Raw genomic sequence first — 15,851 nt, 5'->3', positions numbered from 1 at the left:
TTTATTAATCTCCCTAAAATACACTCGATCTTGGCTTTAAATCAGGATAATTTTATTTTTAATTCACTCAAATTTTGTTGCCTCCTGGAAAAAACTCGCACTTTTGATCTCTATGTTTTTCCGTTGCAACAAAACTTTCGTGTAAAAATAAAATTATCCGATTAAAAATCAAGCTCTTGTGTATTTACCCCCGAAAAATTGAGAAAAGTCATCGGCTGGATCAATTTTCTGAGGATTGCAAATACTGCCTAGGTAGTCCCTAACAATAAATTAAAAATGCAAGTTTACAGTATTTTTGCAATGTTTGACAAACAAATTGTCTAATATGACTGGCCTGTTTTATAACCCTGAAATCGCAACAATTTTCAATGTTATCTTTGATGCAGCAATTGTGGGTATTGCAATTGTTCCTAGAATACCGTTATCCTGGTAAGATAGCGTTCTTCCTAGAAACCTTATACGGAATTATATATGAAATGTCCCGGAACGCTGGGTGTAGAACCTACAGGCTACTACTGTCTTATGGATGTTGGATTTTTACCGAATGAAACAGGACAAAAACTGAAAAATAATGACGTGTCGCATTTTATTACTTCTACATTTAACGTGTTATAGAAATTCTGATCACCGATTCTGATTCTCCGAAAAAAGTACCCATAGAAGGTGCTAATGGTAACGGTCCATAGGTAGGGTACATAGTAGGGAAAATGAAAACGCGTCTTTTTTGTCACAAAAAGGGGTAACTTTAACTTTGCTCCCATTAACCTACACTGTATCTCTCACCGTTATGAAAATTCCAATGGGGAGCCACGAATTTGAACCACCCTGTATATAGTAGAAATTTATAGGACAAAACTTAATTTTTTTAAATATCAAGTTGAAAGTGTGTATTTTAGGTGCCATGACTCAGATTACGATTCATGGAGGTTGAAACGTGTAAGCACAAACATACAACTACCGGTGGCAAGTTAGCCCCCCCCCCCTCCACTTTTGGAATTTTCAGAATATTTTCGTTGCAATTGTTTGTTGGTGTTTATTTTAATTAATTTTGTTTTAATTAGTTACATTTTGACCATTTGTTGATTGATAGCATCTTCAGAACAAATTTTGTAAGTTTTCGACGTGAAGTGAGCCCCGAGATTCACGTTTGTTGTTTAATCGTTATTTAATTACTCAAAAATTCAAAAATGTGGTGTCCTTGTCGATGTAATGTTAACGTTTTAACTTTCAAACCACATCCAATCTTTTTATTTGAAATTTAAAAAATCTAAAAATAATTCCGAATTTTTAAATTTGTCAGAACAATGCCCTATTTTGATATACTTCTTTACTATCCTATTAGAGTTATTGTTAAGTACGTTATCATTTCAATTTCTATTTAATATTAAGTATAGCTTATTAACCGACAAACTACTACGTATAATTAATGATAATATTAAACTTATTTTATTTATTTCAAAACTATTAAATACGCTTTCAATGCGTATATTGGTCAATTTCAAAGACACATAAACGATTTTAATGCTATATTTCTTTTAAATTGACAAATGCGCTTAAACAATTATTAGCCAGGCGAGCGAGTTGAGCTCGCCTTCCGCTGGCGAGTTTTACGAATGAATGATTTTACTCCCGTCCAAAACAAGTCACCTTAACAAAGAACAGAGAAATATTAAAGGTCCTTAAGAATGAAATTCAAAAACATAACATAATAATGAAGTGGATGATCTATATTCTTATATTTGGGATGTATAATTAATAAATCGTTGTCTTTCCCAAATTTATTTTTATTCTTGTTTTTGGCTGTTGTTGGTTTACATATATATGTTTCGTCCATATAATTTTAATGGCCATTATCAAAGCACTAAAATTAAAGTTTTATAAACTATGTTACAACGTAGGATACTTATTACATAGGTATATGAATTTATATGAAAGCGACGTTTATATTTAAATTAATGAATTAAACTAACTAGATTAAATATATGATTGAATGTGGTACTTATTAACGATATATATTTAACATTTTTGTTAGAAGATACGGGCATTCACTTATAATTTCATTGAAAATTTTTGGGTTGTTAATATTTTTGTGGATTTCTAAAAGTTCATAATTTACTAAATTGTGATAATTATTGTGTTTGTGTAATAACTCTAAATATTGAGTTAAATTCATGACCAGTATTTAATATGTGTGAAGCAAAATGGGATTTGGTATTATAAATTTGATTGTTTTTAATTTCTTTAAAGTGTTCGTTAGCTCTAATATTTATATTTCTGTTGGTCATGCCTATATATAAACCCTTACAAGTATTGCATGTTAATTTGTATAGGTACATTGGAATTTTCAAAAGGAGGAATTTTGTATGATGAAAATTAATTGAGACTCAAAAATTGTATATTTTCTAACGGCTATCGATTTCGACGATAAAGTCATCTTCAGGCCGAGCTGAAAGATTTTACATGAAAAACGTGTATAAACGTGTAAAATTCAGCTCGGCCTGAAGATGACTTTATCGTCGAAATCGATAGCCGTTAGAAAATAAACAATTTTTGAGTCTCAATTAATTTTCATCATATATTAATAATCACTCAAACATAAAATGGAGTCCTTCATCAACAAAATGAGGAATTTTGTCTTTATGGTTGCCGAGAGACATATTTAAATTTTGATAGGGTTTACAAGCTAGTTTGAAATTAAATTTTTTGAAAATGTTAATAATTGAATCTGAAATGTTATTTATATAAGGAATTGTACCGATGTATTTGTAATTATTTTGTGTAATAGGAGTTAAAGTTATTAAATTCGTCCCGTGTATCTTATTTTTCTTTTTGTTGATAATTTTTTGTAAAGTAGTCAAAGAGAAACCATTAGCAATCGTAATTTGTTTAATTATGTTTAGTTCCTTATTATAAATGTCGTGATTTGTAGGAACGTTTAATAGTCTATGTACTAGGGAATTAATTGCAGCTAGTTTATGGTTATAAGGACTACAACTGTATGTAGGGATGATATTATCTGTGTGTGTAGCTTTTCTATAAATTTCAAATTCAAATTTGTTGTTTGTGGTGTGAATTTGGATGTCTAAAAAGTAAAGAATTTTTTGTTGATTTTTCCATAGTGAATTTAATAAATATTAGGATGCCAAGTGTTTATAAGTTAAGAAAGTATGAAGCCTTTAAAAAGACAAAGAATATCATCTGCATATCTATACCAAAATATGCAATGGTTTATGTATATTACGTTGTTGATAAGTTTATGTTTTTCTAAATAATTAAAGAAAATTTCAGCTAATAATGGTGATAATGTAAGCCAACAACAGCCAACAACAAGAATAAAAATAAATTTGGGAAAGACAACGATTTATTAATTAATAATAACATAATAATCAAGGAAAAAATGCAAACCCCATCAGTAGCATAAGTTCACATTATTATCGTCACATTACATTTGAAATAGTAACGTTTTCTGTTTAGAAATAAACTTACAAAAACTATTTTTTTAAGGACTTCTCATCCTTCATTCCTTTTTTAACTGTAAAAAGCAAAAAAATAATAATACTTAAGGGTGCCGCGAATTTTGTTTAATAATTTTAATGTACCGACTGCCGCTAGACAAAAAAAGTTTGAGAAACACTGATATAGAGTGTAACCGTAGTGATAGAGGGTTGGGCTACACAGCAGGAGGGGTATTCGAACCTGGGTTTCGAACTTTCTGCCGGCAACTGCGAATTAGGTTTTCCAGCAGTTTTCCTAATTCGTAAGGTAAATGCCAAGTAGTAGGTACATACCTTCTGCGGGGGTACCTCCAAAAAGCATTATGCGGGTCACTCTGTAATTAGGTGCCAGTCTGTTGAGGTCCCACAGCGAGGCCCAGAGCGAGAGGGATAGGTAATAAATAAATAGCAAGAACTTTAGAATTTATTTTAGATGATTTACATAAATAATTAAGGATAGGTACAATAATGCACACCAATGTGAATTAGGCTAGAAACATGTACCATATTGAACCGTAAGTCTTTATTTTATATATTTGAATTTTAAATAATTCAATAACGATCAACCAACAAACGTAAAAAGGAAACTAACAAACACCAACAAACGATTGCAATAAAAGTATTCTGAAAATTCAAAAATTGGGGGGCTAACTTGACACTGGTCATACAACTAAGGGGAGAAGTTTGTCGTAGTGGTCAAGTTTCAGGTATAAGGAACGTACCATTATTGTAACAAATACATAGCTTTTTTAACTGTACGCCTTTTCGGAAATTTCGTGGAAAACATTCTTCTAATCACGCAGTCAAGAAATTTCTTTCGATAGGAACTCTCCACGTTGGAATTGCGTTCGAAAAGCAATGTCAAACATCCGTAATTGTTCTGCATGCATGAATTTCTCTTCGATTTGCAACCAACAAAAGGTTTTAATTAATAATAATGTTCTTAATTAAAAAATTGAGTATTGCCATATCGTTCCTATTCAATCCCATTTGTAATTCATGTCCGCATTAATCACAGTGCGCTATCACACGCAACATGCAATGCCGTTTGATTATTTCTTACCAGCAATTCAACCAAACATTTTTACCATTTAGTGTAGATATATGCAAGCTGATATCGAGCATATATTTACGTACCCCTGTAATGCGAATGCGAGGTACTTACGTTTTACAAGTTTTCGATTTCCACTCATAATGTAAGCAGCAAGCGCGACCTTTTAAATATTAAAAAGCTTCGCACTAGAAAGGCGGTTAATCAAAGCCGATTATACAACCCTTTGATCATCTGGTTAGATCATGCGATCCAATATTTATTTTTAATTTTTATTAATAACGTTTTGATCAAACCAATCAGAAAGTAACCGCTCCTGAAAGATTTCATTATCTTTGAATTTGACTAAAAATACTGTTGGCACACCCCCAATTAGTTTACATTTAATTGTCAAAACTACACGTTCGACACGTGAACGCAGATGTTGTACAATAATAATTTACCTCAAGCGTTTCGGTAATGGTGTAAGTAGTCCTCTAATTATTGTACTTTGTAAACTAAGACTAAACGTAAGTAACTACTCCAGTAATAAATTTGAGTGCAATTTCTTACTCCCGTTATTAATAGCTACACATTGTTCTAAGTTTACCTACTCCCACAATACACTCGCTGCCAACATTCGTTACATAAACAAATCGAATATTTGGTTATCGTTTTATGAAAATATCCAATTTACCCCGGCTTATTTATTTATAAATAAACTTCAATGAGACGCCCCACGGAAATTATTTCCCGAGCTTGCAAGAGGTATGTTTGTTTATCCTTATTGCGGATGAGATTTTCTCGACGAATATAATTTTAATTGTGTACATACTTTTATTTATTTTGATCCAACGTCGCAGCAAGAATTTTATTCGAAACGGCCGTCGGCGATGCTTCATAAAAATACCTTGAACTCATCATGTCCCGAACTGCCGTAAATTCCGGAAAGATGTGGCGTCAAGGGAAAAATGGTAATTTGCCCTTCAACCAATATTTTCCCATGCCCGGGGGCGATGCGACAGGTGCGTTTTAAGGTTGTAAGCACAGTTAAAAATATCTTTTATTGAGTTTTAATTTTAAGAACGCGTTTCACGAGCAGAAGTATATCGAATTTGGCCCGCCAACGAAAGCCTAGTAATAAATAAAAGTTAACAAACTTTATGATACCGGTTTCACTTTCACTATCTTCAGATGATTTGTATATGCTATTATTTGAATAAAATCAATTTCATTTACTTTGCATTTAAGCTTTGTTTTTGGTTCTCTAAAAATGAAAATCTGTTGGTTTGCTGGTCCGATTGGGATGCGGATTATATTCATGCAAAAAACGCTATCAGATTTCACTGATACTTCAACTAGCAATGTTCAAAAATTTCGTTTCTTCCAAGATAAAGAATTTATGCTTCAATTTTGCGAACGTAATTTTACACGAGCGATGCCGAGTTTTATTATTTAGTCAGATTTAATTAATTGTTTTTTCTCGTCCACTAATAACGACAGAATTCATAATAAATAATAAATTTCATCGATGGGTATCGTAGTTGGAAGCATTCCTATTTACACTGGCCGCGTTGCCAAGTTGTATGGCAATACCCTTTCCTTTGGTGTAACTAAGTGGTAGCTCGGGGTTCCCCAGTAATATTGGTAATGCGTTTTCCCAGGTATTCCACAAAATTACGAGCTTCTCCACACCAAGGTCCCAATGTATCGACAGCGAAAGTTGCACCACTATGATTTTTAAATGAATCTCAAGCAAATGTAATAATTACAATTCGATTGTATCCGAAAACCAGTATGTCATCAAATTTTAATTATTAAGGAATCGACGAAAATTAAAAAAAATTCTTTTGATCCTCAGGTCGCACCTTGTGAGCTCAGAAGGGCGCGTTCTGCCAATCTGTAACAGACAATAACACAATATAGAAATAAATGAGGTAGTGAATCGCGCTGCACATAAAATATTACAATGTCTAACGTCTGACACTAAATGGGTAAATCGGATATTAGACTGTAATTAATTCTCAAAAAGAATCAATAATTCGAATGAATGTTAAATCGTCGGGGGTTCAAGACGATCCAGCAAAGACGAAATGGATAACTCTTTCCCTATAAACCTCATTACAGTGGTATTCTAGAAATGGCAATGGAACTGTTGTCAACTGGGAGGTATTCCATACCCCCAGCTCCCCCAGTAACACTTTCTTTCCCAGATCTTTTCCTTCGTACTGCCGAGAACGTAGCACCGAGGGGTCTGGGCTCGGGTCTGGGGGGTATGAAGTACTCCCCAGCAAACGAAAAAGTCGATGACCATTTCCGGAAAATTATATTAAAGCGTCGGGTATTCAAAACGAGCCGGCAAAAAAGGCCTTGCTAATCCTTTCTCTATAAACCATAATAGTTGAATTCTGGAAATGGCAATGGAGCTGTGGCCTTCTGGGGTGGAGGGGAGAGGCGGATTATTCCATACCTCCCAGACCCTTCCACAAATCGCTAAATCTTCAGGATTCGCTTAAAAGTTGACGCGGAAGGTTTTTCAGATGCTTTCCTCCATACTGCCGAGAATGCAGCTGTAATACCCCCCAGCAAACGAAAATGTTGATGCCCACTTCTGGAAAATTATGTTAAAGCGTCGGGGATTCAGAACGAGTCAGCAACGCACCTGATAACCTTTTCCCGATAAACCTTATTGTATTCTGGGACAATAGAGCTGTTGTCTACTGGGGGGTATTTCACTCGCACTCCCCGTAACACTTACTTCCACAAACCGTTTAATCTTCAGGACTCGCTTGAGAGTTGTTGGGGAAGGTTTACCAAATTCCTCCGCACTGTCAATCGAACCTTTTTAAATTTTTGATTACTGAAGATTTAGGGCGCATAATGCCCACAGTCAATACTATATATACACGGTCGATTCACGGACAAACAGACGCGAATAAAGATAAAATATAAAATAACACATTTCCAAAGCTGAGAAAGTGACCAATAAATAAATAAATATATCACTATTGAAATTATGTACATATTTGACCGTTGCAAGCGCTCGCGGATTTTTTTTGGTAGAATGAGAATGGGATAGAGATTTGGTTTTTTGAAACAGAGTATTTAAAGTTAGAGCTCGGAAATTCGAGTGATAACTGACCTAAGACTTGTAGACCTACATTTCGTCTTTTTTAGTATAATAGTATAATTTTTTTCTTTTTAGCTTTTGTTTCCGAATTATGGACCTTTTTTTGTTATTCTAGAAATCTCTATATCGCCATTATTTGTAGTAGGATTTCAAAGGTTTTTTCAAATCAATATAGTTGAATATCTACAACTTTTGTACAAAACTTTTTTACAAAAAATTTACAACCAAAAGGAGGTCATTCTAAATTTTGGAAATTGAATAACACAAAATTCTCTCCGCCAATTTTGAAACAATTTTACCAACAATAAATTGCTTCAGTTTGTCTACAAATTTTATTTTAATCATTTTATTGTCTCCTATGCTTTAGTTCATGTATTAAACATTGGCTACCTGTACGTAAATGATAGTCATTTCGATACAAGTTTACGTCCAATAGAAATGCAGCATTACGGGATGACGACGCATAATTTATGAAAATCAAAGTTACCATGACTGCTCATATTTTGACCGCTTTTGAAACCATCGTGGCATCACCTCTGTATAGGTCATCATAGTCGTGGAAAAAACAGTGTATGAAACTCGCGTTTAATGGCTATTCAGAGACTCATTTTCATTACGTAATTCTCATACTCGTGTCTTAATAGCGATTGCATAATACGAGTATACTGTTATAGGTTTAACAATCATAGTTCTATTCAGTGTTCAATAGTCCTCTTTTGATATAATAGCGCCGACTTAGAGCTAGTTGACATATTAATAATTTTTGGGATATAGTCCAGTCAAATTAGACGTAAAAATGCTAAATAGTTACAAAAAGTCCGGGAGAAGATTTTATTTTTCAAACTTGTTTAAATAGTAAAGAGAGAGAAAAATCCAAGTTTGCCAATGCGACTGACGTCGGGAGAAATTTCTGTGGACAAAAATCTGCAAAAATTTCTGACTTTTTTCGACTTTTTAAAAATAACTCACCAAAGGGTAATACTTAATAAAACTTAATAACTTAATAAAAGTACCTTCAATTTGATATTTTATTTGGCCCCCTAACATGCATAGTTTAGGAGATACACTAATTTTAAGTTTCGTGTTTATATGTAGTATAATTTTTAAAAATAATAACATTTTTAGCGCATTTTTTAAGGATTAAAAGAAATGTGGGACCACTAATTTGTCTCAGACTTTGTATGTACATCCATCTAGTGATGTTATGTCAAAATTTTGAAAATGGTGGAGGGAGAGGGGATAAATACGCGTTCTATCCTTCATGGTAGTCTAATGAAAGGTCGCAGGTCAAATAAAATATCAAATTAAAGGTACTTTTACACTCTACAGTTTTTAATAATGGATGATGTTATTGCCGTTGGCGGGTTATTTGAGAGAAATCGAAAAAAAAATAAATTTTTTGCAGATTTTTGACCACAGAAATTTCTCCCGGCATCAGTCGAATTGGCAAACTTGGACTTTTCCCTCTCTTTACCATTTAAACAAGTCGGAAAAATAAAATCTTCTACCGGACCTTTTGTAATCAGAAAGTACAAATTGACTGGACTAATAAGGCAAGGCGAAATTGTAGGGCAGCTGTAATTCTTTATCAGGAACGATACCCTAATAGAAGATTTCCTGATCGTCGCTATTTTGAAATAATTCGGCTTGGTTGAAACTGGATCGGCAAGGTAATCCCTTGAGACCAGAAAAGACATTTGAATTTGAGGAAGGTGTTTTGGTGCAGCATCTGAAAGATACTGATTTCCAACCCTTCTGCAGGTGGTTCATAAATCGGAAAAATTTAAAAAGAACCTTTTTGGATTACATCCTCTACTCGGATTTGGGACGCTGAAAATCCCCACGGTGTCGCCTATACCGGTTTCTCTCGCGGTTTTCCTTCCAGTTACGTTGTTTATAGTTCAATGTTCATAGCATGGAAATGCCATAGTCCTCTGGGGGTTGGAACACCTGCTTAATCAGTGCGAGTAGCATCAGACACCGTGCGAGGGGCTAATTTCCCAGATTCATTGGAAAAATTAGGTTGCCTGTTTTTGAAGCGGAAAGTAGTGTTACGCAATTGCCAAAATTTGACACTTTCCCTCTGTCCCCATTTTCGCAATAATTATTTGGGCATGTATTTTAATTTTGTTGGTCTCCATCGAGATCACCTTTCAGTTGTAAAAATCGTTCCTCGTAGTTTATGGAATTTCCTATGCCAACACCCCAACAAGTAATAATAGCGACATCGTAATCCAGGAACATTCGTTGAGGATAACAAATGGTTTGTGTTGTTTCCAGTTTAAAGTTACCGGACACGATAAACACAATAATTGGGCTGTGTAAATGTGCTATAATGAAAGAGTTTTGGCATCGTGAGCAGTCTGTGATGATTTATCACTTTCTGACGGTTACGTCGGTTCTCCGCATAACCGCAAGGGAATCGCACGAGTCTCTTCCTATAAATGACATTGCACAATAATTACCGTTTTCGTTGCTCAACTGCAGCCTGCCAAGAACAACGTTTGGCTCTGAGTTGATTCCTCCTAATTTCCTTGTGGGTCGATTTTCCGATAAATTCGTGTCTACTTGACTTTAATACTTTGCGTATGTATTGTGGTTCTTTAGAGCAAGTTTGGAAGGTCTTTATTCAAGTAGTTTGCTCTAATTATCTTGTTCTTACCCTCCGCCAGCGTTTTCAATGGCTGAGGCGACGAAGTGGAATAAACTTGGGTATGCGAAAAGCCATTTCCCGTGACATAAAATAGTCAAGGTTTATTTTGAGGATATGAAATTAATTTAATCTGCAAGCGTAAAAGTGTGCGAGCGCATAGAGAGAATTGCCGAAAGGGAATTCATGTTTGAATTAAACTGCCTCCGAGCATTAACATTTTTCAACTAGGTGTGAAATATAATAATTCAACCACTTGTTTATGTTGGCATCCAACAGTGCGAGCATTATTTTATGCCAACGGAACTTTCTTAATAAACTGGAGTAGGTAGGTATTGTTTTGAGGAGAATTTATTAATAGTACGACGCTATAGTGGTACAGAATTTGTGCATTTATGATAAGGCTAAATCGCTTCCGTCGTTATGCAAAACTTTTCTCTCCATTTTGCGCAAATTGTGTTCTTGAACGAGGTTAATCTGGGGTACGAAGCTGTTGGGCGCGTAATCTTGTTGATATTTGTACAACGTTGAGAAATGAGACGTCTAAACATGAAGAGCAAAGATAACGGGTGAGTAAGTGTGTAAAGTACTCGCAATATGGTATGAAACAAACTGGGAAACTATCAAGACTCGGCGAGCTCTAATGAAATTTATTAAAGGGGAAAACGCTATCGCCATTGACATCTGGAAATCACGGCTTTTCGTGCAGCCATAATAAAAAGTTATATTGTGCCCTTCTTGCCGATATGACTTTATTACACTTGTAACTAGTACAGGCTCGTTGTAACACCATTACTAGGAAGCTATCCGTGAAATTGGCCGACAGCTGCTCTAAAATATTTTCCCAGACGCGCTCTGCTTAAATTTCTAGAAAAATCGGAAAATTGGTCGCGACGTGTTGCTTTAAAAATGCATGTGCTCTGCACTGTTTGAACTTTTACGCCAGTGGCCGATCCTTATCGACCTGTTGAATTTTAATATAGAAGTAAACCTCAAAGCCATACAGGTACAAAATCGCAACGATTCTGCGCATTTCGAAAACTATTATCCACCTTTCCAAATTTCGTTTGATTAATCAGTATCGAATCGGGTCTAAGTTTTCATTGTTCGTTCCGCACGTGCCTCTCTAAATCGTTTCAAACTATAAAAATGATGGACCATTTGTATTACGATTCGCTGAAGAAGGGCTACCTCTTTGAGTAAGTGCTCAGTTTTTTTCCGGTGAAGGTTTCCTCTTGGTGTAAGGTTTTTGATTAGATTAAGCTATGATGAGAACCTCTGTAACAATCCAAAACGCTTGATTTATAAACTAAATTGGCATTAGCGTTTCCTTTGCCGTTACCATAAAAGACCATTAAACACTTGCTGATACTCGAATGCAATCTCTGTTATTATTGATACGATAGCGGAATGTGTAAAAACGTAATCTGAAACGTTTTCCAATTAACTGGTCTACTTCTAACGAGAAAGCGTCGTCAAAATGCTACAAATAAATATCATCCGCCATTTTATGGTTCGTTCTGATAGTCGGCAAAAATGCGAAGTGTAAATGTGAACGTCTAATTTCAAAAACGGCCATTATTGAATATTTGACGTGGCGATTTCTGAGCGTATTTTGCCATACTCCAATCGCACGTGTAACATATGAAGAACAGATGCGGAACATAAATGTTATTCGACGTTTGTGAGATTTATATTGCAATTAATTATTATTAGAAATGTGTTTTTCGCTATCAAACGTACATCCTTATGCATACCAAACCAGTTTCTGGTTATCGTACTTTTGGTTACTTGTTTAGATGTTCACGTAGAAATTAATGGCGAATTACACTTTTCAATTGATACAATTGCGTTATGAAAAACCGAAGTTGATAGTAAAATGAAATCAGTTTTTGGGAAGCCGTTGCTCTGCGGGGACCCTCTTCTGATACAAGATACAAGTCGTCCAAAAATGTTATTCCCATAGTACGTTTTCCGTTTTGGCTTCGCTTAGTTTTTGTAATTGCTATTTAAATATACCCTATCAATATAGGTTTCAAATTTCATGATAATTGGAACAAAACTAACAAAGTTATCTAAAGTCAAAAAGGTTGCCAAAAAAATTTAGCCCATCGTGTATAAAGATAGGTACACACCTACAAATGCACCTGTCAATTATACCTGGCACAGGTGATTTTCCAGGCCGACCTGGGAATACGGGAAAACTGTCAAGTGACCTGACGCTTGCTGTGAAAGTCGACAGGTCGCTGTCTGTTACCTGTCCCGTATCAATTTCTTCCCAGACGACGATTCAGTGGAAAAATGTACATAGGAAGAATGTTTGGTTATTTTTTTTACATTTTACTAAGGAATTAATGTTATAAGCACTACGAGAAGTTAAAGTTAAAACTGGAGCACGAGGTTTTGGTATCGTAATCCGTAATCGTTGGAAGTTAGTCACTCACATCTTATGATTTTACAATTAATTAGTTGGGGAAAATATGAAAATTATTCACTGTGCCATTTCTTTTTTTTTTAAAAAACTGATGTTTTACTAACGTTATACGTGGTTTTATGTGTGCATTTTTCGTTCCCATTTTGTACTGCCAATAAAAATATAGTGTTCTACAAACTTAGATGTTATCGAATTTTTAAAATAAATTATAATTATACAAAGTGTCCCTAAATATGATGTAAATACGGAAGGGGAAAATTTTTTGGCTTATTTTACTCTAAAAGTTCATATAAATCTAGGCTCGCAAACGCTTCGTTATCAATCTACAGGATGTTATAAAGTTTCAAGGCCAGACAAGACAAGTTTTTTCTTTATTCTCCTGCAGTTTTTGAAATATTTGACTCAAATTTAAAATGTCAGTTACGCTGAAGGGCTCACATCATTGGTCATGTCATGTTCTACTCCTCAACTTTTTTTCTACAGGTGTGAAACAAGAATTTCATTTTGTGGTACGTTTAGAGACTTTTTGGTCCCTTGTAATTTTGTCGTATCTGCGACTGGTATCGAGAAAAAAATTGGAAAGTGTGCGATGAAATTATAACACCCTTTAGCGCGGTAAGGAAGCGATTGCGGACCTATATTTATATGAACTTTTAGGCATGAAAAAAGCCAAAGAGTTAGCCCCTTCGTATTTAAAGTGTATTTAGAAACACTCTGTGTAAAGGGGTGGTATTCAAATTATGCGCCTTGTTTACGTATCGATATAGGTGTTGTCGTTAACTGCCCCCCCCCCGTTCAATACTTTGCAATTTCCCCCCCATATTTTATACTGGGTGAGCATTTGCCCCCCCCCATCATTCAGTTGTATTTTTTTAAATTTATATGTAAGTAAAATTATATTATATTCTAACTAATTTTTTAATTATTTTCTTAATTCTTGAACCCAGAGTAAATTTGAATCTGCCTGCTCACCCCTAAACTAATATTTTGCAAATACAAAATTTGTACTGTTCAGAAGGCTATTTTCTGACAGTACTGAGGATATGCGAAAAAGTAAATTATTTTGAATTAACTGAACATTATTGGTATGTGCTGCTTGAAATTAAATTGAATGTGTATTATTACTGTTTACCTCGAAGACGGTTAATAACTTTTTTTTTCACTACTAGCGTCTGATGACATAATTATTAACCTTTTTTCCACTTGTAAAGTAGGCTTTCTCGGCATTTGTTCAAAGTGGTTATAATGTGGACATTATTAACTAGTAGTCAATAATGAGAACTGTCTCGCTGTCACTTTTAGAAACCACAACCCGAAATTTCGCGCAATAAACGTTTGGACAAGTTCTCTAAAATGAATAATTGCCACCATCCGTCATTTCCAGAGAAATTACATACCCAAAATTATCACATTTTGAAAAAATTCGAACGAAATTACTCTTTGAAAATATCTCAATGACAGAACAAAATACGGCCTGTTTGACTTGTACTTCCACGTACTTGATTGACATGTTAAATTAATAAACAAAAATTCTGTCCAACCGTTAACTCTCTTATCAATATAATATGTTAATTTAGAGGATTTCAAGTGCTAGTAGTGAAAAAAATAGTATATATACCACGGTAGAGAAGTATATTATTGCCTTCGCACCTTACACCCCTCGGCGCAAGCGCCTCGAGATGTAATCTTGGTGCTCAGGCAATAATACTGTACTTCTCAACCTTGATATATAATGTACTATTATATGGCTTCTGCTATAATAGTACATTATATATCAAGGTAGAGAAGTCCACTATTATTGCCTGAGCACCAAGATTACATCTCGAGGCGCTTGCGCCGAGGGGTGTAAGGTGCGAAGGCAATAATAGACTTATCTACCGTGGTATATATACTATTTTTTTCACTACTAGCACTTGAAATCCTCTAAATTAACATATTATATTGATAAGAGAGTTAACGGTTGGACAGAATTGTTTGTTTCTTAATTTAACATGTCAATCAAGTACGTGGAAGTAGGTACAAGTCAAACGGGCCGAATTTTGTTCTGTCATTGAGATTTTTCAAAGAGTAATTTCGTTCGAATTTTTTCAAAATGTGATAATTTTAGGTATGTAATTTCTCTGGAAATTGCGAATGGTGGCAATTATTCGTTTTAGAGAACTTGTCTAAACGTTCATTGAGCGAAATTTCGGGTTGGGTTTTCTAAAAGTGACAGCGTGACAGTTCTCATTATTGACTACTAGTTAATAATAAAAAATTATTAACCACTTTGAACAAATGCCGAGAAAGCCTACTTTACAAGTGGAAAAAAGGTTAATAATCATGTCATCAGACGCTAGTAGTGAAAAAAAATATTGACAGTTAGTTCAAAATAAAAGTATTTTGTGCTAATTTACACTGTGGATAATATGAATTTCAATTTGTTTATTTGCTAATCATAATCATAGTCAGTAAATACACATTCGAATTATCCAATATTGTTAATTTCAAATTATTTTGATTTTGACACCGAATTCGCACCGGCCATTCGTATGGTAAAAATTATTTTTGCCCCCTCCCAAAAAATTTTCGTTCCACCATAAGTGCAGGTTAACTGAATGTCTTTTTAAAAATCAGTTAATTTTTCACCTCTCCCTAGTTATACATTTTATTGTCATGTTACTATCAGTTTATGCGGTCACATCCGCCACCGATGATTACTTTTGTGCCATTATCGTTTTTTAGAAATCCGAAAATAATTTGAGGGAGGTAAAGTATATGTAGCCCCCCCCCCCCCGCCCTTCTACTTATTTATCTATTTATTTTATTTTTTGCCTTTTATTTTTGAGTGGGCGGGGTTTCATCCGCGGCTGCACACTTCCATTTTTCTTGGCGTCACTATAATATTTATGTACACATTGCAGGACATTTTGAAGAATTGGACACTTCCATTGTAGAGCAATTTATTGTTTAATTTGCTATATATGGTGGCAAGCTTCTATTGGCTATTTTTAGCACATTTTTTAAAAATTAATAAAAATGTGCTATTGTTTGCGTTTTGTACGCCCGTCTGTCTGTCCTTGCCGTTCTTGAACTACTTCTAGGGGAATTGTCCTAGAATCCTGGAATTTTTT

The sequence above is a fragment of the Photinus pyralis genome, unplaced genomic scaffold, assembly GCF_008802855.1.
Source record: "Photinus pyralis isolate 1611_PpyrPB1 unplaced genomic scaffold, Ppyr1.3 Ppyr1.4_LG7, whole genome shotgun sequence".
Classification (NCBI taxonomy): domain Eukaryota; kingdom Metazoa; phylum Arthropoda; class Insecta; order Coleoptera; family Lampyridae; genus Photinus; species Photinus pyralis.
This window is presented reverse-complemented; position numbering follows the sequence as displayed.